Source organism: Amphiura filiformis, unplaced genomic scaffold (assembly GCF_039555335.1).
Source record: "Amphiura filiformis unplaced genomic scaffold, Afil_fr2py scaffold_81, whole genome shotgun sequence".
In the NCBI taxonomy this organism is placed as follows: domain Eukaryota; kingdom Metazoa; phylum Echinodermata; class Ophiuroidea; order Amphilepidida; family Amphiuridae; genus Amphiura; species Amphiura filiformis.
In genome coordinates this window covers 288377-310503 of record NW_027305545.1, presented here as the reverse complement: position 1 = coordinate 310503, position 22127 = coordinate 288377, and the positions used below count along the sequence as shown (strand labels likewise).

General features: G+C 33.4%; 1 protein-coding gene and 1 long non-coding RNA gene across 2 annotated transcripts in view; one reads left to right on the top strand and one right to left on the bottom strand.

Moving 5' to 3' along the window:
- Window positions 1–22127, top strand: part of LOC140144786 (uncharacterized) — a 294427-nt gene that overhangs the window by 58022 nt on the left and 214278 nt on the right. The gene's annotated exons all lie outside the window — the stretch shown is intronic.
- LOC140144788 (uncharacterized) lies at window positions 9323–11177 on the bottom strand. Its single transcript, XR_011857936.1, has 3 exons — window positions 11054–11177; window positions 10198–10475; window positions 9323–9601 (listed from the first exon to the last, which is right to left on the bottom strand). It is a non-coding gene; the product is annotated as an uncharacterized lncRNA (long non-coding RNA).

The window sequence follows — 22127 nt, the reverse complement described above, 5'->3', positions numbered from 1 at the left end:
GCCAAAAGCCTAGCAAATTGTTGACGGACACACACAAACATAATGACACAGACACGACTTGTGATGCCATAAGGTCTTTTCCTTCGGACGACCTAAAAAACCTTTTGAAATTGTGCCTGGTAAACTTGTAGTTTATTGGACAGAGAGGAAGATAGAAAAGAGGAACATACTTTTGTATTTATTTTGCTTTTGATATATTTAAGGGCTGGGGTATGAACGTTTGGACAGTATTTATTTTGGGGCATTAGAGCACATCAGACATATCGAATTGCATTCTGAATACGAAGAATGTCATTCTGATATCAAATAATTTTGATTTTTGAAATTCCCAATTTAATACACATTTTATGGCAAATCATTAAAAATTGATATAACAGTACTTGAAGTAAATTTTATAAATCTGATGATTTATACTTAAAGTGTATGTAGGTGGGATGAAAAGCCGACGATCAATTGAAAATTTTGACCTTTTCGTATTGAAGATATTGATTTTTCCTCAAAACACCAACAAAAAATTAGGTCTTTTGGGGAAAAAATCCATATCTTCAATATGAAAGGTCAAAATTTTCAATTGACCGTCGGCTTTTCCTCGCTGCTACATACACTTTAAGAATATATCATTCGATTTATATAATTTACTTCGAGGACTGTTATATATCAAAAATGTGAAAAATATCAAATTTTTATAATTTGTCATAAAAGTTGTATTATATTGTGATTTTCAAAAAATGAAAATTATTTGATATCAGAAAAACATGCTTCGTATTCAGAATGCAATTCGATAGGTCTGAGGTGCTCTCATGTCCCACAAAAAATACTGTCGAAACGCAATAAACGCTCATTTTAGATCCCTTAAAGGGGGTGGTCAGATATTTTTTAATGTCTGAACTATTCAAGGCATTAATAGCTGTTATCAGTGCCATAGCGCTGATGGGTTGGCGCGCTTGAAGCTTAGCCGATTCTGGTTGGAGGTAATTGAACCAGGTAGAGCATTCCATAACTAAGCTGAGGATATTGTGTTTTCTATCTTTATAGATGGATATCATTAAAACAATATGTTTTCAAGTTTTGACCTATATTGCTCGAGTGGTTTTGATATGAGAAGCATACGTGCATATAACAAAATGACCCCTAAGGATAGTACAGACTCTCAATATGAAAGATTGATGGTCAAGTGAGCTTCAGTCTGTATTACTGGCTTTGGTCAAAGCATTTGAGACAAATCAACAAAAGAAATCAAAGGCAAGGGTTAACAATTGGGTAAACATTTTGGTTAAGGGCTCGGATAGCGATGTTTTCACATATATTTTTTTTTGTAGGAGCTGAGAGCACATACACATCAATTTGCATTTTGAATACGAGGAATGTCCTTCCGATATCAAATAATTGTGATTTTTTTAAACTTGCAAATTGCAGTCTTCGAAGTAAATTGTATAAATCTAATGATATGTATACATATATAGCTTGGAAGGAAAGCTGTATATGATGTGAAGATTTTGTCCTTTCATATTGATTATATACATTTTTTTCAAAACATAAAAATGTAGCGAATTTCATAAAATCTGAATTATTTGATATCATGCTCGTATTCAGAATGCAATTTTGTGTGTCTGATATACTCTCAGGCCTCACAAAAATACTGTGCAAAGGGGATGAGGTATCAAAATAAACAGAACAAAATTTTCCATATATCCACTGCTTTATTTTTTAATTTAGGTTTAGTGTCTTTAAAAATTGCCTTTTGTTTTAAGTGTTTTTGGATACTTTTTCAGTGGAGTATAAAACATTTGGTGTTTGTGCAACATTAAAAAAACTTGTTTTTGTGGTACTGAAAATGTCACTAAACTGGCAGTCAAATTTTAGCCCACAATGTACATGGTTCTCAGAATGAAAGTCAAAATGACAGCCAAACTGTTACTCATAATGATACTGAAATTTGAAGCCTATTCGCTGCTCAAAATAAGAATCAGGTTGTAGAAAGGTGGTTGTTCTGCATTGTCAAATGATGATAAAATCGATAATTTCTAACAGGTATTATACGTAACATACTATCGATTTTACGACACCAAACATTTGTTAGATCTTAAACATTACTGGAAATAGAACGGGACTAGATTAAATTACATAGATATGTTACATTAAATAAATATGTCGAATACTCGGAGTCTGTAGCGGCCTTAAATTAAAAATAGAGATAACAAAGGTCTCTAAATCAAAAATAGGTATAACAAAGGTCTCTAAATCTAGGTATGAAAAAGTGACTAAATCAAAAATAGGGATAATAAAGACCTTTAAATCAAAAAAGTCAATAAATCAAAAATAGGCATAACTAAGGTCTCTGAATATTAAAAATAGGTATAAAAAGTGAATAAATCAAAAATAGAGCTTACAAAGGTCTCTAAATCAAAAATAGGTATAAAATGTGAATAAATCAAAAATAGGTATAACAAAAGTCTCTAAATCAAAAATAGGTATGAAAATTGAGATAACAAAGGTCTAAATCAAAAATAGGGTTAACAAAGGTCTCTAAATCAAAAATGGGTATATAAAAAGGTGAATAAATCTAAAATAGGAATAAGAAACGTCTTTAAATCAATATGTATAAAAAAGTGAATAAATCAAAAAATAGGGATAAGAAAGGTCTCTAAATCAAATAAGTATAAAAAACAAGATAAATCAAAAATAGGGATAAGAAAGGTCTCTAAATCAAAAATAGGTATGAAAAAGTGAATAAATCAAAAATAGGTATAACAAAGGTCTCTAAATGTAGGTATGAAAAAATATAAATGAAAAATAGGGATAAGAAAGATCTCTAAATCAAAAATGGGTATACATGGTTTAAAAGAATCAATAAATCAAAAATACAAAGGTCTCTAAATCAAATACAAAAGTGAATAAATCTAAAATAGGTATAACAAAGGTCTCTACATCGAATAGGTATTAAAAAAAAGGTGAATAAATCGAAAATAGGTATAACAAATGTCTTTAAATCAAATAGGTATAAAATAGTGAATAAATCTAAAATAGGGATAAGAAAGGTCTCTAAATCAAAAATAGGTATAAAAAAGTAATTATATCAAAAGTAGGGATAAGAAAGATCTCTAAATCAAATAGATATATATATATAAAAAGGAAATAAATCTAAAATAGGGATAAGAAAGGTCTTTAAATCAAATAGGTATAAAATAGTGAATAAATCAAAAGTAGGGATAAGAAAGATCTCTAAATCAAATAAGGTATAAAAAGTGAATAAATCAAAACGGATAACAAAAGTCTCTACTTCTAGGTATGAAAAATTGACTAAATCAAAAATAGGGATAAGAAAGATCTCTAAATCAAATAGGTATAAAAAAGTAAATAAATCTAAAATAGGGATAAGAAAGGTCTTTAAATCAAATAGGTATAAAATAGTGAATAAATCAAAAATAGGGATAAGAAAGGTCTTTAAATCAAATAAGGTATAAAAATGTGAATAAATCAAAATAGGGATAACAAAAGGTCTAAATCAAAATAGGTATAAAATGTGAATAAATCGGAAATAGGGTTAACATTAAGGTCTGTAAATAAAAAATAGGTATAAAAAAGTGAATAAAACAAAAATAGGCATAACAAAGGTAAAAAGTGTATAAAAAGGTAAATAAATCAAAAATAGGGATGGCAAAGGTCTCTAAATAAAAAATAGGTATAAAAAAGTGAATGAATCAAAAATAGGGATAAGAAAGATCTCTAAATCAAAAACAGGTATAACAAAGATCTCTGAATTAAAAATAGCTATAAAAAAGTGAATAAATCAAAAATAGAGCTAACAAAGGTCTCTAAATCAAAAATAGGTATAAAAAAGTAAATAAATCTAAAATATGTATAACAAAGGTCTTTAAATCAAATAGGTATAAAATAGTGAATAAATCTAAAATAGGGATAAGAAAGGTCTCTAAATCAAATAAGTATAAAAAAGAGGAAAAATCAAAAATAATGATAAGAAAGGTCTCTAAATCAAAAATAGGTATGAAAAAGTGAATAAATCAAAAAATGGTATAACAAAGGTCTAAATCTAGGTATATGAAAAAATAACTAAATCAAAAATAGGGATAAGAAAGATCTCTAAATCAAAAATGGGTATAAAAGAGTCAATAAATCAAAAATACAAAGGTCTCTAAATCAAATAGGTATAGAAAGTGAATAAATCTAAAATAGGTATAACAAAGGTCTTTAAATCAAATAGGTATAACATAGTGAATAAATCTAAAATAGGGATAAGGTACGAAAGGTCTCTAAATCAAAAATAGGTATGAACAAGTGAATAAATCAAAAATAGGTATAACAAAAGTCTCTACTTCTAGGTATGAAAAAGTGACTAAATCAAAAATAGGGAAAAGAAAGATCTCTAAATCAAATAGGTATAAAAAAGTAAATAAATCTAAAATAGGGATAAGAAAGGTCTTTAAATCAAATAGGTATAAAATAGTGAATAAATCAAAAGTAGGGATAAGAAAGATCTCTAAATCAAATAAGGTATAAAAAAGTAAATAAATCTAAAATAGGGATAAGAAAGGTCTTTAAATCAAATAAGGTATAAAAAAGTGAATAAATCAAAATAGGGATAAGAAAGGTCTCTAAATCAAATAGGTATAAAAATGTGAATAAATCAAAGATAGGGATAAGAAAGGTCTCTAAATCAAATAAGGTATAAAAAGTGAATAAATCAAAACGGATAACAAAAGGTCTAAATCAAAATAGGTATAAAAGTGAATAAATCAAAATAGGGATAAGAAAGATCTCTAAATCAAATAAGGTATAAAAAGTGAATAAATCAAAATAGGGATAACAAAAGGTCTAAATCAAAATAGGTATAAACAGTGAATAAATCAGAAATAGGGTTAACATTAAGGTCTGTAAATCAAAAATAGGTATAAAAAAAGTGAATAAAACAAATAGGTATAACAAAGGTAAAAAGGGTATAAAAAGGTGAATAAATCAAAAATAGGGATGGCAAAGGTCTCCAAATCAAAAATAGGTATAACAAAGTGAATAAATCAAAAATAGGTATAACAAAGGTCTCTAAATCTAGGTATCAGAAAGTGACTTAATCAAAAATAGGAATAAGAAAGATCTCTAAATCAAAAATATGTATAAAAAAGTGAATAAGTCAAAAATAGAGCTAACAAAGGGCTTTAAATAAGAAATAGGTGTGAAAAAAAAATGAATAATCAAAAAATAGGTTAACAAAGGTCTCCAAGTCAAAAATAGGTATAAAAAAGTGAATAATTTAAAAATAGGTATAATAAAGATCTCTAAATCAAAAATAGGTATAAAAAGTGAATAAAGCTAAAATATGTATAACAAAGGTCTTTAAATCAAATAGGTATAAAATAGTGAATAAATCTAAAATAGGGATAAGAAAGGTCTCTAAATCAAATAAGTATAAAAAAGAGGATAAATCAAAAATAGGGATAAGAAAGGTCTCTAAATCAAAAATAGGTATGAAAAAGTTAATAAATCAAAAAATGGTATAACAAAGGTCTCTAAATGTAAAAAAAATAACTAAATCAAAAATAGGGATAAGAAAGATCTCTAAATCAAAAATGGGTATAAAAGAGTCAATAAATCAAAAATACAAAGTTCTCTAAATCAAATAGGTATAGAAAGTGAATAAATCTAAAATAGGGATAAGAAAGGTCTTTAAATCAAATAGGTATAAAATAGTGAATAAATCAAAAATAGGGATAAGGTCTTTAAATCAAATGGGTATAAAATAGTGAATAAATCAAAAATAGGGAAAAGAAAGGTCTTTAAATCAAATAAGGTATAAAAATGTGAATAAATCAAAATAGGGATAACAAAAGGTCTAAATCAAAATAGGTATAAAATGTGAATTAATCGGAAATAGGGTTAACATTAAGGTCTGTAAATAAAAAAATAGGTATAAAAAAGTGAATAAAACAAAAATAGGCATAACAAAGGTAAAAAGTGTATAAAAAGGTAAATAAATCAAAAATAGGGATGGCAAAGGTCTCTAAATATAAAAAATAGGTATAACAAAGTGAATGAATCAAAAATAGGGATAAGAAAGATCTCTAAATCAAAAATAGGTATAACAAAGGTCTCTGAATTAAAAATAGGTATAAAAAAGTGAATAAATCAAAAATAGAGCTAACAAAGGTCTCTAAATCAAAAATAGGTATAAAAAAGTGAATAAATCAAAAGTACATGTAGGTATAACAAAGGTCTCTAAATCAAAAATAGGTATAGAAAGTGAATAAATCTAAAATAGGTATAACAAAGGTCTTTAAATCAAATAGGTATAAAATAGTGAATAAATCTAAAATAGGGATAAGAAAGGTCTCTAAATCAAATAAGTATAAAAAATAGGAAAAATCAAAAATAGGGATAAGAAAGGTCTCTAAATCAAAAATAGGTATGAAAAAGTGAATAAATCAAAAAATGGTATAACAAAGGTCTCTAAATCTAGGTATATGAAAAAATAACTAAATCAAAAATAGGGATAAGAAAGATCTCTAAATCAAAAATGGGTATAAAAGAGTCAATAAATCAAAAATACAAAGGTCTCTAAATCAAATAGGTATAGAAAGTGAATAATTCTACAATAGGGATAAGAAAGGTCTTTAAATCAAATAGGTAAACATAGTGAATAAATCTAAAATAGGGATAAGGTACGAAAGGTCTCTAAATCAAAAATAGGTATGAACAAGTGAATAAATCAAAAATAGGTATAACAAAAGTCTCTACTTCTAGGTATGAAAAAGTGACTAAATCAAAAATAGGGAAAAGAAAGATCTCTTAATCAAATAGGTATAAAAAAGTAAATAAATCTAAAATAGGGATAAGAAAGGTCTTTAAATCAAATAGGTATAAAATAGTGAATAAATCAAAAGTAGGGATAAGAAAGATCTATCACCAAAAACGTTTTAGATGGTGCACAAAAACATGGTTATATAGTGGCAACTATAACTGGAAGCATATACTATCTTATGGGGTATTGTTGTACGTTTTTGCTTCCCATATCTTAACAGCTTTTAACTGCTGGAGTGAATAATTTGATTGTTTTAATTATAGACAATATAAGACAGGAAACACAATATGGAACAAGGCGGTTCTCGAATCATGAGTCTTGCCTGCTTTTACGACCACCTGCTTTTGTGATTACTTTTTGGTAGAGTTTAAACCATAACACACAACTAAAGTTGTTCACTTATGTGGGCTTCGGACGCAACGACTGTCTTTTTCAAACTGATGGAATTGGTTTTATTGATCTGGGTTGTCACATGACGAGCTGGCGATGTCATGTGACAGAACAGGTTCGTAAATCGGTGGTAGTGGTTACTTTGGGTAGCAAAAGTAAAAAATAGGCACAGCGGTCCCAAATAAATCGTCCGAAGATAACCAAAACATTAACCAAAAAATGTCACATATACAACACACACACATACAGCCACACATATATACATTCAGCTATACGAAAAAGTGATTACATAGTCTCTTACTTTATCAGGCGAAACAAAAATGGAAACACTCAACTGAAAAATAGGATTGCAAGTTGTTTGATTGACACAATAACAACAATAAGCGCTCCTGGTAAGCGAAATAAACAAGTAGTCTTAATTAATAATTTTAAACAATAATAAACATTTGTAGGGCAAACTTGGGTTATTTTGCTCTGTCAAGTAATTTTGCTCCAATTCATTAATTTGCAATTAATTTGATATTAATAAAATTTATATATATCGATATTAATAATTTTTTGAAATTTAAAATTTTTGTATATCATGATGTACTATATTCTTAAAGGGTAGGAAATAAAAATCATGAAGAACTTCAGGAAAACTCCTGCTATTTTCTTTTTTATTTGAAGTCTTCTCCCATTTCTTTGAGGCTCTGTTGCATCTTTTGCAATAACCAATCCAGGTTACTCAAGTTCATTTGGACTGTTGTTGTGTGAAGGAAACGGACCAATTATCGAATGTACAATAGAGTGTATGATGATCAGTCATATTGCTTTATTGTACATTTTTCCCAATTGAATCCCGGCAGCATCGTGATTGAAACCCTGGATCTTTGGATTACGAGTCAAGATGCTAGGTTACACATCCCCTTATAAAGAAAAGGAGTAAAACTTATATTTACAGCCTAGAATGATCCAGACGTGCTAATTATAATTTTAATTGTGTTTGCAGGCTTGTTCATGATAAACCACTCATTGGTTGCCGTTAGGTATCTGATATCTTTTGGTTACTGGAAAAAGGTCTGAATGACAGCTAAATAGTAATATCATGCTATAACAGTGGCAAAATAACCCAAATTTACCTTAGATTAAAGGTCTGAATGACAGCTAAATAGTAATATCATGCTATAACAGTGGCAAAATAACCCAAATTTACCTTAGATTAATTGTTATCAAGTGGTCATATTTTATACTTATACTTGGATACCGATTGATTATTGAATGATATACATGTAAGCTTCTTGGATAACATGTTAGAGGATGGGTATTGAACTGAAGGCTTATAGATAATAACATCATTGCTCTTCTCCATCTAACTTATTAGCTCTCTTGGTAGAGCATCGGTACAGTGATCTGAAGGTCTTAGGTTCAAATCCTGGATGGTCAGTTATTGTTATTACCAGCTGGCATTTATGTATGTGGAAATTTGTGTTAAAAATCTTGCTCATAATACTGAAAAATATTCATGTATGCTTCACAAACAAAAAAAATTGTTGTGGCCTTCTGGGGATTTTTTTTTTGGCAAGTCTATGAAGATAGTGGCCATTAATAGTTGATAATTCCACTTTCCAAAATACACATTTTGTTATTGGTATCAATTATATCTTTCCTTTGTTTGAATTTTTTGATTGTCCTTATCCAACTGATTCTAATCTGAAAAATTTGGAAAAAAGTTTTTACTAGGTGTATACAAAAGAATAATGACTTTTAAGTCATTATTTAAAAATAATAATAATGACTTTTAAGTCATTATTTAAAATTTTGGAAATTGTAAAAAAAGGTTTTAAAATGTTTTTTTTTTGTTTTGTTTTGTTTTGAATCTGACGGACACTACAGCTTGAAAGGGATTTATGGACAATGAAACATTTTTGTTTTTGGCTCTATCAGGGCTCATTAAAAACTGAATGTTCTATTATACCTTAATGTGAACCGGTAATGCTAATGAACGATACAAACATGCTTATACACACTTTGTATTATACACTCCATATTGTCAAGGCACTAGTCCTTCAGAGGTGACTTCTAACAGCATTATGTCTGCTGGTACAATTATACCTGAATGATTTTTTACTTATACTTCCTTACTGTGCGCTCCATCCTGAATAATTCCTCATTTTTGTTCCAGTAGTTGTTGATCATGATGTTAAGTGGTAAGAAAGTTGACTGGATGTAGATGTAGAAGGCAATACGTAGACTCTTTTGAAACAGTGTCACAATTGGATACATGTAGTCACGCATGGCCATGGTGTAAATGACAAAGTCGATGACTGGCTTGATGACCTTACCACTGATGATGGCGGTGTTGATGGTACGGAAGGATTACTAGGTACCGCACTGGACAAGGGTATCGTAACAAAGGTCCTGTATCAGGAATATAAGAAAAGTATAATGCGTATGCAATTTTGCACTTGTGGTACATTTACTTCTAAAGTATTTCCTATGGACTAAAGTACCATAGACTTTATAGAGGAAAAGAGAGTAAAATTTAATTCTCTATATTTTGTTTCTATTTAAGTAAATTGTTAACAACTCAATTTTCCAGTGTAAACCTATCAAGCTGACAGTATATGCCCAATGGTCTCACTCCTAATGACATATGGTTTAAAAACCTATATTTCACAAACATATTGATCAAAATTTGATTTCACCTTGTAAAGAATGAGTTATTAGTACCCAACACATGCACAGATCAGTCTATGATTGTACATGGTTTTGGAACTTTGTCCTTGCATATACTACTGAAAATATAGTTACTAATTTCTTGACATCCTCAACTTTATCATGTTCATTATTCTGGCCACTCTCATTGTATAATGGGCATTTGATTGCTCTTGATGAGATTATTGTAACAAGCTTCTATCTTATTAGTTCACCTTTCAACTGATGGCTCTATCAGTTTTAGATGCGATTATCTTAACAGTTTGACCTTGAACTGTAAAGTTGACTTTTAAACTTACTTGATCAGGTTAACCTTGGGCTCATTATTCTGGCAACTCTCGTAGTACAATGAGCATGTGATGGCTCTTTCATACATACAGCTCATGGATGGACTTGTTGTTACGTTTGTGGAGGGTGTAGACAAACTGGCTGAAGAGTTGTGGAGTCTCCATCTGGATCTTCTTAGGGATCCCTTGACGAGGTTTTGCAGAGTCTCGATGGTGTAGGTTGGTTCGCTCTCTCATTTTTTTATTTTATTTCTCATGCTCAAAGTGGAGACATGCGACACATTGAGATGCTGTGAAATGAGCAATAATTTTTAATTAAAAATTGTCTCAAGGTTATTGCACTTTCGTTACTGATAACTCGATATTTACTTGTCACCATCATGGATAATTCCGTCACAGTTGCAAACATTTTGTTTGTTAGTTTATATGAATTATTCTTTGATTTAATTAACTCTAAATCGAACTCCCAATTCTCACCACTCATCAAATACTGTAGATAGCTAAAGAACAGCTTATTTTGTAATTTAGAACCAGTTTGAATATTATATGTTAAAATATAAATTGTACATTAATATTCATTATAAGTCTGTTTTTTAATTGAAATGAATAGGCAGTTGGGTAAAACGAATAAAAACACTGATGGACTTCTAAAGGCATTTCTGCAGCTTGGATCAGTGATGATACCAAAGTTGAAGTTACCCCCCTAAAAAGTATGTAAAATTTTTGAATTTGGTTTTTTAAAAAGTTTACATTATATTTTCTGATCCTCAGCAACATTAAAACTGCATTTTGCCAAAAATACGACTTAGGAATTTCTGCAGCTCAGGGCTTCAATTAGGCGATAACTTATTTAACCTGCTTTACTAACCTGTAGTCTTGTTAGGAGTGGTATTAGAGTCAACTTTGTGCCAACGTCACATTGCAGATTTGTTGTGGTGTTACTTCACAGTGTTCTTGTTTCCCATACACGAATTCAAACTTTATCCAATGAAGACCTATATGAATAAATAAATGGTTACGAATCGCAATGGTAAAGAAAGATTGAATTTTAAAAGGCCGCTAATTGCTCAAATTGTACTTAAAAATTAAAATGGTTACGAATTGCAATGGTATAGAGATTGAATTTTAAAAGGTTTTTACTTTTTTAATTACTCAAAATGCAAGTTCTGACATAATTGTATAGACCACTTTTTAGCTGTACATCATAGAAACATGTTTTTATTTAATCAAAGTATTATAAATAGGAAAGCATATAAAATGCTCCTAAATTTCCATATTTCGGAGCATTAGTAACCACTTTTCTGTCATTAGACGTGTGTGTAGTGAAATAAAAGTACCATAATATTGGTACCTATTGTGAGCACCAAGGTGTTTTTTGTTTTGTTTGCAAAAGTTAAGTCTGACTTAGCTAAATTAAGTTTGATTAGGGCATAAGCTGGCATTGTATAGCAAAATGGTGCATATTTTAGGCAAAATGCTACGCAATTTTGTAGTATTTTGAATGCTACATAAATTTGAAATGTGTTGGTTTAAATTATGTCCTGAGTTTGTGTGTTGCAGGCTGCGCATTATTTCCTTTGTGGGAGCAGTTTTACTGCATTTGGTTTTGTTATTTGAGAAATCCAGAAAAATATATTTATAAACAAAAATTTTTTCAAAAGATATATTTCATGAATACATTTTATTTACAAGCAATATGAAATCACTTAATATCAGGACTGCAAAAATGAATCTATAATAATTGTTCAAAGAGGAAACAACATGTTTTTTGATAGAAATACCATTCAATTATTCACACGTACCTCTGCTTGCCATCTTGAGTGTGCTTGTTACCAATTCAACAAGTCATTAGGTTCAACATTTTTACCAGTGAGAAGGTACAACAGCTAGGCTGGTCGTTTATTTACATGCAAATGCCATGTCATGTCATGAGTAGAAAGCTAAAACGTTTAATTTTTGATGGGTTATTTTGGAGAAACAGCAAATTTGCATTCATGAGTAGATATGATGCTGTTACATGCAATGATAAGTTTAGAAATATGTGTGAGATCTTAAAATCAGTCAATTTTAGAAAGCTAAAATGCTTCAATTTTCTTGGGTTGTCTTGGAGCAATGAGAAGTTTAGAAATTTGTGTGAGATCTTAAAATCAGTCAATTTTAGAAAGCTAAAATGCTTCAATTTTCTTGGGTTGTCTTGGAGCAATGATAAGTTTAGAAATATGTGCGAGATCTTAAAATCAGTCAATTTTAGAAAGCTAAAATGCTTCAATTTTCTTGGGTTGTCTAGGAGTAACAGCACTTTTTCTTTTATTTTGTAGAAGATGGAAGTTTTATAACTTCTCACTAAATTTTTATGGCAACAGCAGCAGGTTCATGATAGCTATAATATGAGGATAATACATATGCTTTGTAGTGCTGTGGAGTTGGCTTAATATAGATATGGTCTAGTAGAGTGCCTTTGGCTGTGGTAGGCATATTGATTAGTTGGTTATATTGCTGAAGTGGTCGAATTGGAGCATTCTGTTTGAGATCATGATTGAAGTCTCCTAGGATGACAGTATAGTCAACATCTAGAATTGCAATTTGTGTGCATATGTTGGCAATAACTTCACTGAATGCAGCAGCATTTGTATTGATCGGCTTGTACACTGTTATGGCAAGTATTGATGGGGAACCAGCGGTTCTTACTGCCAAGACATCACATTCATTGACTTCGAGTGGTACTTGGTAGTACTTAATAGAGCTTCTGACATACATAGCAACACCTCGGCCTCTTGCTAAATCTTGTGGTTTTGCAATGGCAACAAGGTGATAATTCGGGAGGTGATAGTTCACCAGATTGTGACTTGTATTGAGCCAAGTTTCTGAAAGACAGATTATGTCCGCTTTGCGGAATTCAACGTTGCTTTGGAGGTCTTCATAATGCTTCGACAGGCTTTGAATATTGTGATGAGCAATTATGAAGTGCTTCTTCTGGTCTATGTGAAGTAGTGGGTTTGATTGAGACATATCACATGCAGACATTGTAGCTATATGCTGTGCAATTGTTTCATCACAAAATATTTTTTGTGGATTATAGTCTTCGAGGAAGAGCCCACTGAGACTAGTGACACGGCTAAGTGCCACATAACCCATAGCTGCTCTTGCATTTTTGAGTGAAATGACTACTTGTTCAGTAGTTTGACCTTGGACCTTGTGTATTGTCATGGCCCAGGCAAGTTTGAGAGGATATTGTTGGCGAATGACAGTAGAATTTGAACCGTTTGGTACAAATGTAACTTTATGTGGCTTTATGGCAACACATTCATTGTGTGGTGGTGGTAGAGGGTTCTTTTGTCTTGCATTTGATCCAACTTTTACATGGTAAAAGTGGACATATACAGCAGTAGGTTGGTTGTTTGCATTATTTGGTTGAATGGCTTTGATAGTGCCAGTGACTCCATTACAGAGACCATCAGACACATCCAAATTTGCAGTGAGCATGACTTTAGCTCCAACAGCAAGTTGTAATTCAGGCACCAAACTGGTATCTTCTGATTTGTATGGTTCTTTCTTGCGGTAACTTTGACCAGCTGCTTGTACAATATCTAGAGCCATGACTGTTATTGCTGCATTTGGCAAAGATTCTAGCATGGATAAATTGTGCTTGTCTACATCCACATTGTATGCATACAAGTGCAAGGCTTCTGATGGTGGTTTGACATTGGCATCTGCATTAATAATGCGAGATTTCAGAATTTCATCATCTGTCTGATCTATTGGATCCTCTCGTTTGTGTACACGGAGGCGATTTAGAAGCTGCGCAAACGTGAGGTCATCACGCTGACGCATAATTTCTGTGAGTTCCCAATGTTGGAAGTTTGTATTCCATAGCTCTTGTAGAGGGTTGTTATCTGGCACACATAAAGGAGTACCTGCTTTCACAGGAGGAATTTGATAAAATCCCCAACTGCTAGTACAGATACATTTCCAAAGTATGAGCTGTTTGAGGCACGTTTTATTTGCTGTAATCTACCATGGATGTACCTGAGTTGTTTCTTACTGACCATTGAGATCTCATCTATGATGAGAATTTGAACATGTTGCAGTTTAGATCTTAGTGTGTTTAGTGTGTCTTCGCACAGAGGTCTGTAGTTATTTGGAGCTTGTGTACTGTAATTGAATGTTGAACATATTGTTTGTCCTTCTATGTTGAAGGCAGCAGTGCCCATGTGTGCGACAACTAGCACTGTTGTATCATCAGGTGATTCAGCGAGTGGCGCAAAAAGCTTTTGAGCATGATATCTTATACATTTGATGACGTGTGATTTGCCAGTACCTGCTCCTCCGGAGAGGAATATACGAAATGGTTCTGGATTTTCACCGTTTACTTTCTTGATACACCACTGGTGTACATGTTTGAATACTTGCTGCTGTTTGTCATTGAGTGTTCTGAACATGGCTGTGATTTGGTCATTTGTGAGCCCTGGAATACAGGTCTCCACAGACATTGGGTATGTGGCTTGAGTTGATGCATGTGCTATGTTTGGCTGCAATTCTGGAATTTCTATTTGATCAAACTCATCATCAGAATCTAGGCGATTCTTGTTTTGGAGATCATCAAGACGTTGTTGTTCTGCTTGTGGTGCCAAAGCAGCCCATGCATCTTGCAAGTTTCCTGCTTCTTGCATGGCTTGCCAGGCTTCATCGAGTTGCTCATTTGCAGTTTCATATTGTGCCATGTTTTCAGTGACAATTTCATGAACAGATTTTCTGCCATTCTTTGTATCTACGCTACCGGTCATGTAATATGACTGATAGGTCTCAAATTGAGCAGGCTTGAGCCTGATATCACAGTGTGGCAAGTATAGTCTTATGATATTCATATAGTACTTCTCTGGGTCCTTTTTCAATTGTACCTTTGGATAGCGAATAATGGCAGGTCTCTGCTTGCGTTCCTTAAGAACACCTAGATCATCCTGCAATTCATATTCATTTGTGCTGTCATTATTATCATCTTTCTTTGATTGCATATGATATCTGGAAGCAAATGTTGCCAAGCAAACATCACTGAATTTGGATGTTTGAGGTCTTGCGTAGTATTTGTCAAGCATATTTGGCATCCATACTTGGTCATTTTCAGACATATTTTTTAGACTTTCCAGTGGCAGTGAGATTCTTTGTCCATTTGGATCTGTTTGGATAAATATGACTTTTCTTGTGGATTTTTTCAGAGGCATACTACAGACTCTGTAGATGCATTCCATGACTGGTACTTCTCGATGTGTCAAGTACACACTTCCGAGCTTTCGAAGTTCAGTGATTGCCTCACTGTTTCCTTCTCTAGCTTCTTTTGATGCATTTTTGAGCAGATCGCCCATTTCACGTTCTGCTTTGCTAATATAAGACACAATGTACATTGTGCAACTGTAAGCATCCAAAACATATTGGATATCCATATTGCCATTCCATGCTCGTAATAGATGTGGGTTATAGTTGTTAATCCAGACATCATTAGGCTTTCGTTTTAGGTATACAGTTGTTGATTTCGAAAGTAAGTCAAGAGATTCTTCCAGTTCTTTCTGTGAGATATTTGCTGTATTGAGAAGTTCAGTTGTGCTGTCAAATTCAGTTTCAGGGTCTGAAAGAACATTCCAGACTTCCTTGAGTTTTTCTTTGGCTGTTTCTACAGCATTTTGGGATTCATCAGGAAGATTTGGTCTGCAAATCAATGTGCGTTCAGTTGGTGGCTTGGGAAAGTTAAATCGGCATATTTTGCCAGTTTTCCTGCATGATTTAGTGTGATTTTTGCTATGAGTTTGTACACTGGTTACAATTTCATGAAGCTCTGGATCACTTTCAGGAGGCAAATTACATGCGACGTATTCGTCGATGAATTCTACCAGTTTTTCATCATTATCTTGGTCTAATTTCGGAGCATCCTCCACCCACGCAAGCATGTGGATGTGAGGCCAGCCTCTCTGTTGGAATTCAGTACGGTAGAAATAATCTACTACTTTGCCAATTGGTTTAGCTTCAGATTGGATTACTTGTGTGATCAGGTTTAGGACTCTTTGCTGAAACATCCTGGTAGCACATACAGGATCTTTCATTATGTTTTCGCAGTGTTCATCCCAGCTCATATTTTTGTGTTCTTCAGGTGTCATTGGTGGTTTGCCGTGTAATTCACGGATGGCATTGTCAATTTCACACCACCTTCGATCGGCAGCACTGAAAGTGACAAACCAAGTTGGTATTCCAAGTTGGCGTATCATTGCGAATAGATCTTTGAGGGTTCTCTCCCAGTAAGCTGGGGTGCCCCTTATTTGAGCCATATATCGATAGCCGTCATCTCTGTGTAATAATTGCTTCACTTGTGCTGGGTTTGTCAGCATAGGTGGTGTGATATCTTTGCCATTGGCAGTCTTTGTGTGTCCTTGTCTCATTGCTATAGATATTTTAGACATTATCTGATTCAGTTCTGTTGCATATTGAGCAAAGAATATATATTGTGGATCACTTGCAAAGCGGTTATCGCTAGAAAACAGCCTTGCATTGAAGTATCTACAAGGTGAAACTTTTGGCATTCTTTCTTCATTGTAAGTGTTTTTTCCGTTTGGAAATTGTACGGGAAACGATTCAGCTTCCATATTCAGTACTCCAAGAGGTCTATTGCCTTCTGCAGGCGCAAGACACAGTATTGAGTCATCAGTGTGATCAGCAATGTATTGAGCAAAATCAACTGGTTGCAAGAATGAGTCAAGAGGTGCAGATGTGTTAGTGACATCATCATTTGGAACAGTTTGATTACTGTCTTCAGTGTCTGTTTCAGGTTCTGTATCAGCATTATATGCAGATTCTGAGTCAGTTGAGTCTTCCTCACTGTCTGCAAGTAATTCATTGGTTGCATTAGTTGCTACTATTGGATCATTAGTTCTTTCTAGTTCATCATTATGATCAATTTCTATCTCCTCAAAGATAGGATTGATGTCTTTAAGGATATTGAGTGCTGATCTTACTTTGGCAGGAGTAACATGTTGACAATACAAGTGGTGGCCTTTGTAATCCAATTTGCGCTTCAATTTGACTCTTATCAGAGATTCATCATTAGGAAGTCTTGGAAGTGATTTGGCTGTTTTGTCAATGTCAGCTTTCACACATACAACTTGACCATGGATCCCTTCTGACATCCCTTAATCAAAGGGATTAATTTCATGAAGGAATCACAGGAGATATTAAGTGTCTTTCTAGTGTATTTAATTGAGATAGTTCTGGAGGTTGTGGTGCCAGTGCTAGCTTGTTTGCTTCTGCTAAACGTGGCAGAATACCTTTCTTGATGTTCTCATTACATGTTTTACAAATCCATGCATCTTCAGGCAATTCTGAAAATGTAGTACTTGGTAGCATTGCTTTAAGCAGACTTTCTCTGGGATATTTAGTTTTCATGAAGGGCAAAACCTGAGTTCTAAACCACAGGCGTTTGCATATAATGCAAGTGTAAGTGGGTTTTTGTGTCATACATTGGCGTTTGAAATTTCTGATAACTTGATGGATATTTGCTCTTGCAGCAGATCTCTTCTCCATTACATTAGTGATTTTTTGGATTTATTTGCTGGTTTTTATAATTCTGACGCATACTGTCAAGTTTTTGTGCTCTTGTCTCAAGATTTTGGTATTCAGACTGCTTTTTCTGCAGAATCTTCTTGCGTGTTTCTGGTTTTTGATAGTCAGACTGCCTTTTCTGCAGAATCTTCTTGCGTGTTTGTGGTTTTTGATAGTCAGACTGCCTTTTCTGCAGAATCTTCTTGCGTGTTTGTGGTTTTTGATAGTCAGACTGCTTTTTCTGCAGAATCTTCTTGCGTGTTTCTGGTTTTTGATAGTCAGACTGCTTTTTCTGCAGAATCTTCTTGAGTGTTTCTGGTTTTTGATAGTCAGACTGCCTTTTCTGCAGTATCTTCTTGCGTGTTTCTGGTTTTTGATAGTCAGACTGCTTTTTCTGCAGAATCTTCTTGAGTGTTTCTGGTTTTTGATAGTCAGACTGCCTTTTCTGCAGTATCTTCTTGCGTGTTTCTGGTTTTTGATAGTCAGACTGCTTTTTCTGCAGAATCTTCTTGGGTGTTTCTGGGTTTTGATAGTCAGACTGCCTTTTCTGCAGTATCTTCTTGCGTGTTTCTGGTTTTTGATAGTCAGACTGCTTTTTCTGCAGAATCTTCTTGAGTGTTTCTGGTTTTTGATAGTCAGACTGCCTTTTCTGCAGTATCTTCTTGCGTGTTTCTGGTTTTTGATAGTCAGACTGCTTTTTCTGCAGTATCTTCTTGCGTGTTTCTGGTTTTTGATACTCGGACCGTATTTGTTGCAGCTTCTTTGTTCTTGTTTTTGGTTTTTGATAGTCAGACTGCTTTTTCTGCAGAATCTTAGATTTATTGCTTCTATAGTACTGTCGTTGTGATGCCTGCTTGTCTTGTTTCGTTGACTCAGGCAAAGTTGCATACCATTTTTTGGAATCGGGTTTGTTCTTTTTCTTGGCGGAAATGTGTATCATTGGACCATGAAGAGCAACCAGGCTGTTCCATTTGAGCAGCATCTTGGTTACTTGTTTGACTATAATTTTGAGTAGCACATAAAGTGATATGAGTAGTATCTTGACTATCATTTTCTGTCACATTTTGATAGACATTCTGAGTAGCACATAGGCTAGTATTTTGGGAGTCTTCAGTAGCATCAGGGTTAGAAGTATGGGTAGCATGAAGGCTAGAGTCATGGGTATCACACAGGGTAGCACAAAGGCTAGAAGTATGGGTAGCACAAAGGCTAGAAGTATGGGTAGCACGAAGGCTAGAGTCATGGGTAGCACAAATGCTAGAGTCATTGGTAGCACAAAGGCTAGAGTCATTGGTAGCACAAAGGCTAGAGTCATTGGTAGCACAAAGGCTAGAAGTATGTGTAGCACGAAGGCTAGAGTCATGGGTAGCACAAAGGCTAGAGTCATTGGTAGCACAAAGGCTAGAGTCATTGGTAGCACAAAGGCTAGAGTCATTGGTAGCACAAAGGCTAGAGTCATTGGTAGCACAAAGGCTAGATGTATGGGTAGCACAAAGGCTAGAAGTATGGGTAGCACGAAGGCTAGAGTCATTGGTAGCACATAGGCTAGAGTCATTGGTAGCACAAAGGCTAGTATTTGGAGAGTAGCACTGAGTAGCACTTAGGCTAGAGTCATGGGTAGCATGAAAGCTTAAGTCATTGGTAGCACAAAGGCTAGTATGATGGGTAGCACGAAGGCTAGAGTTATTGGAAGCACAAAGGCTAGTATGATGGGTAGCACAAAGGCTAGTATTTGGAGGCTCCTGTCTTTTCTTGTCCAACTCTTTCTGCCTCGTCTCCTCCTGTCTCTTCTCCTCCTGTCTCTTCTCTCTTCTCTGCTCTTTTCTCTTTCGATTTTTTGAAGGCATTGTCCTTTCAAATAGAAAAATAAAGAAAATAAACCAAATTTGCATTGCAGTACTGTATGTATCGCCTTAGCCTGTCATTCATTTGACAGGAATATTCATATGACCAAGACGTTTGGAAAAATTCCTCACATGCTGTCACAATTTTCTATGGAATCTGGCATTTGTTGTAATGGCATTCAACAAACAGATGATCACGTACTTGCCTGTCATTCTGTGCTTTTTAATTTAAAACTTGCGCTTAATTTGAAATAATTATTACACAATGTGTTTGTACATGTTAACACCATCTACATTTGAATAAAATGACATATTGCACAAAATACCATCATATGACAACATTTAATTTAAAATTGCAATTATGTTTTCTCTCTAACAAATTTACCGTCACTGTAAATGTCAATTTTCACTCAAAATTATTTTTGTGTCAGTTATACACCATTCAAAAAGTGGTCCTGGGCAAAAGAATGATTCTTTGTGGGTTTTAGACATGCAAAGTAAGTTAACCTTATAGATAATTATGGGGAATACTTTTATATAGTCAGATTAATTGCTATTACTTATGCCTATTCTTATTATTCAGTGTACAAACTGTACACATCCCTTTTTTTGTGTGTGAATTTTAAATTAAAGCAATAATGTGTGATTTGCATAAAGAATGGATTAAAATGTTAGTTTTCACTGATAGCTACTGATCACGTTGTCCCCTTTTAATTTCGAGCCAAACAAATGCGGTAAAACGAAGAAAATTACTATTTCATTCCAGCGCCTACAATGCGTGTATCAGTTTGCCGAACGATTATATTGTCATGAATATTGGCGTAGTTTTACACAGCTAGGACGAACAAAGAAGACATAAGATGAATTTTGATATGCACACAGATTATACGTCAAGTCAAGACGGACAGCTTTTACAATGTGTGTATAAAACCGCCAACTGTATGATTATCATGATTATTGGCAAAACTATACTAGACGAATAGCGATACGCATACAGTGTATACGGTACGTCGCTGATCAATGATTCACACACGCACGCGATGTGTTTATTCAGTACTTGATCAGTGAGCTCAGAATAAAACCGAGGAGACCCGGTTTTATTATAAATGTTAAATTTTACTGTAATTAAAGCACATCAGGCTTAAGTCTTTCACAGGGCATTTATGTACACCAATGGTTATTACAATGGTGCAAAAAGTAGAAATTCAAAAAACATTGAGGGCGTTGCTGTGGAGCAAATCACACATTATGATCAAACAACAAGATAATTGGGCGGGTAAATAAAAAAAATAAGCCTAGCCTAAAGTGCACATGTTTGTAAGAAGTTCAAAAATTACAAGCCCCATCAATTCCCCGGGATTGGGGTGTAGAAGTACTTGAATTGTACATAAGACCAATTAATTTCTGTGTTTCTTCCTAGCCATTTCTGTCAGGTTAAGTAAATGCAAATTAATTTGATTTAAATATTACTTTGTCTTTACAGCCTACAGGTAAATTAATTGTAGCTACATCATTCCATAACACTGGTGTATATTAAATCAAAAAGTAACACAAAATGTAAAAGTCTTTGAAGTTTAAATGTACATATTCATGTACACCTATTCAGGTAGGGTAACAAAAATGAAGGGGACAGAGTGGACAAGACTGGGCATGCACATTCTTTGTGTTACTAACTAGAATTCATTAACAAATTCATTAGAAAATATGGACCTATATGGAACTTATTTAACACAGTGGTCAAAGACAAGTTTTCATATTTCTGTAGGATGCATAGTTCAGGGATTATGACATCAAATTGATCAAAGGTTTTACATTTTTACATTATTATTCAAATTTTGAAAATGCTCCGATTCGTCCAAAACTTGTCTCATATTGTTTCAAATTATTCATTTAGATCGACAAACGAAACACAAAAACCTTGCTTACACATATTGATCATCCCATTTTCTGATGAAACAAATGGATCAATTGTCATCCTGTGTATGCTCTATTATAGTTGCAAAAATGCGTACCTGACAATAAGAATTTCAAAAATCACACAAATTATGAAATTACTTGTCTGGGTCATTAGAGCAATGATTTAAGACGAGTTTCGGGTGAATCGGAGCATTTTTTTAAATTTGAATACTACGAGGGCGGTCAAAAAGTTCGTAGAACAAGGTATGCTACTTTGTCACACAGTATTGAATTTGGTCTCATTTGAAAGCTTGTTCCTTCAAAACATTACCGCAAAAATATTACATTTTTGCATCACTGTATATGGGCAGGACATTCTTCAAAGGAAGCCTATCTCCATGAATTCACAGGTACTACCAGAAGTGAACACAGGGTCATCATGGAAATTTCTCCCAACAGTGGTGAAAACTCAAATGAAATTTAACATTGTACAGTTGCTGTAAATAGTGATGAAATCCTTGATATTCAACAGCAATGAAATGGTCCTAAGAGTTCAAGGATGGAATGGGCGATGAATGTGTTTCCAACATAAATCCATTAACCTTTGGGTATTTCAGGCCG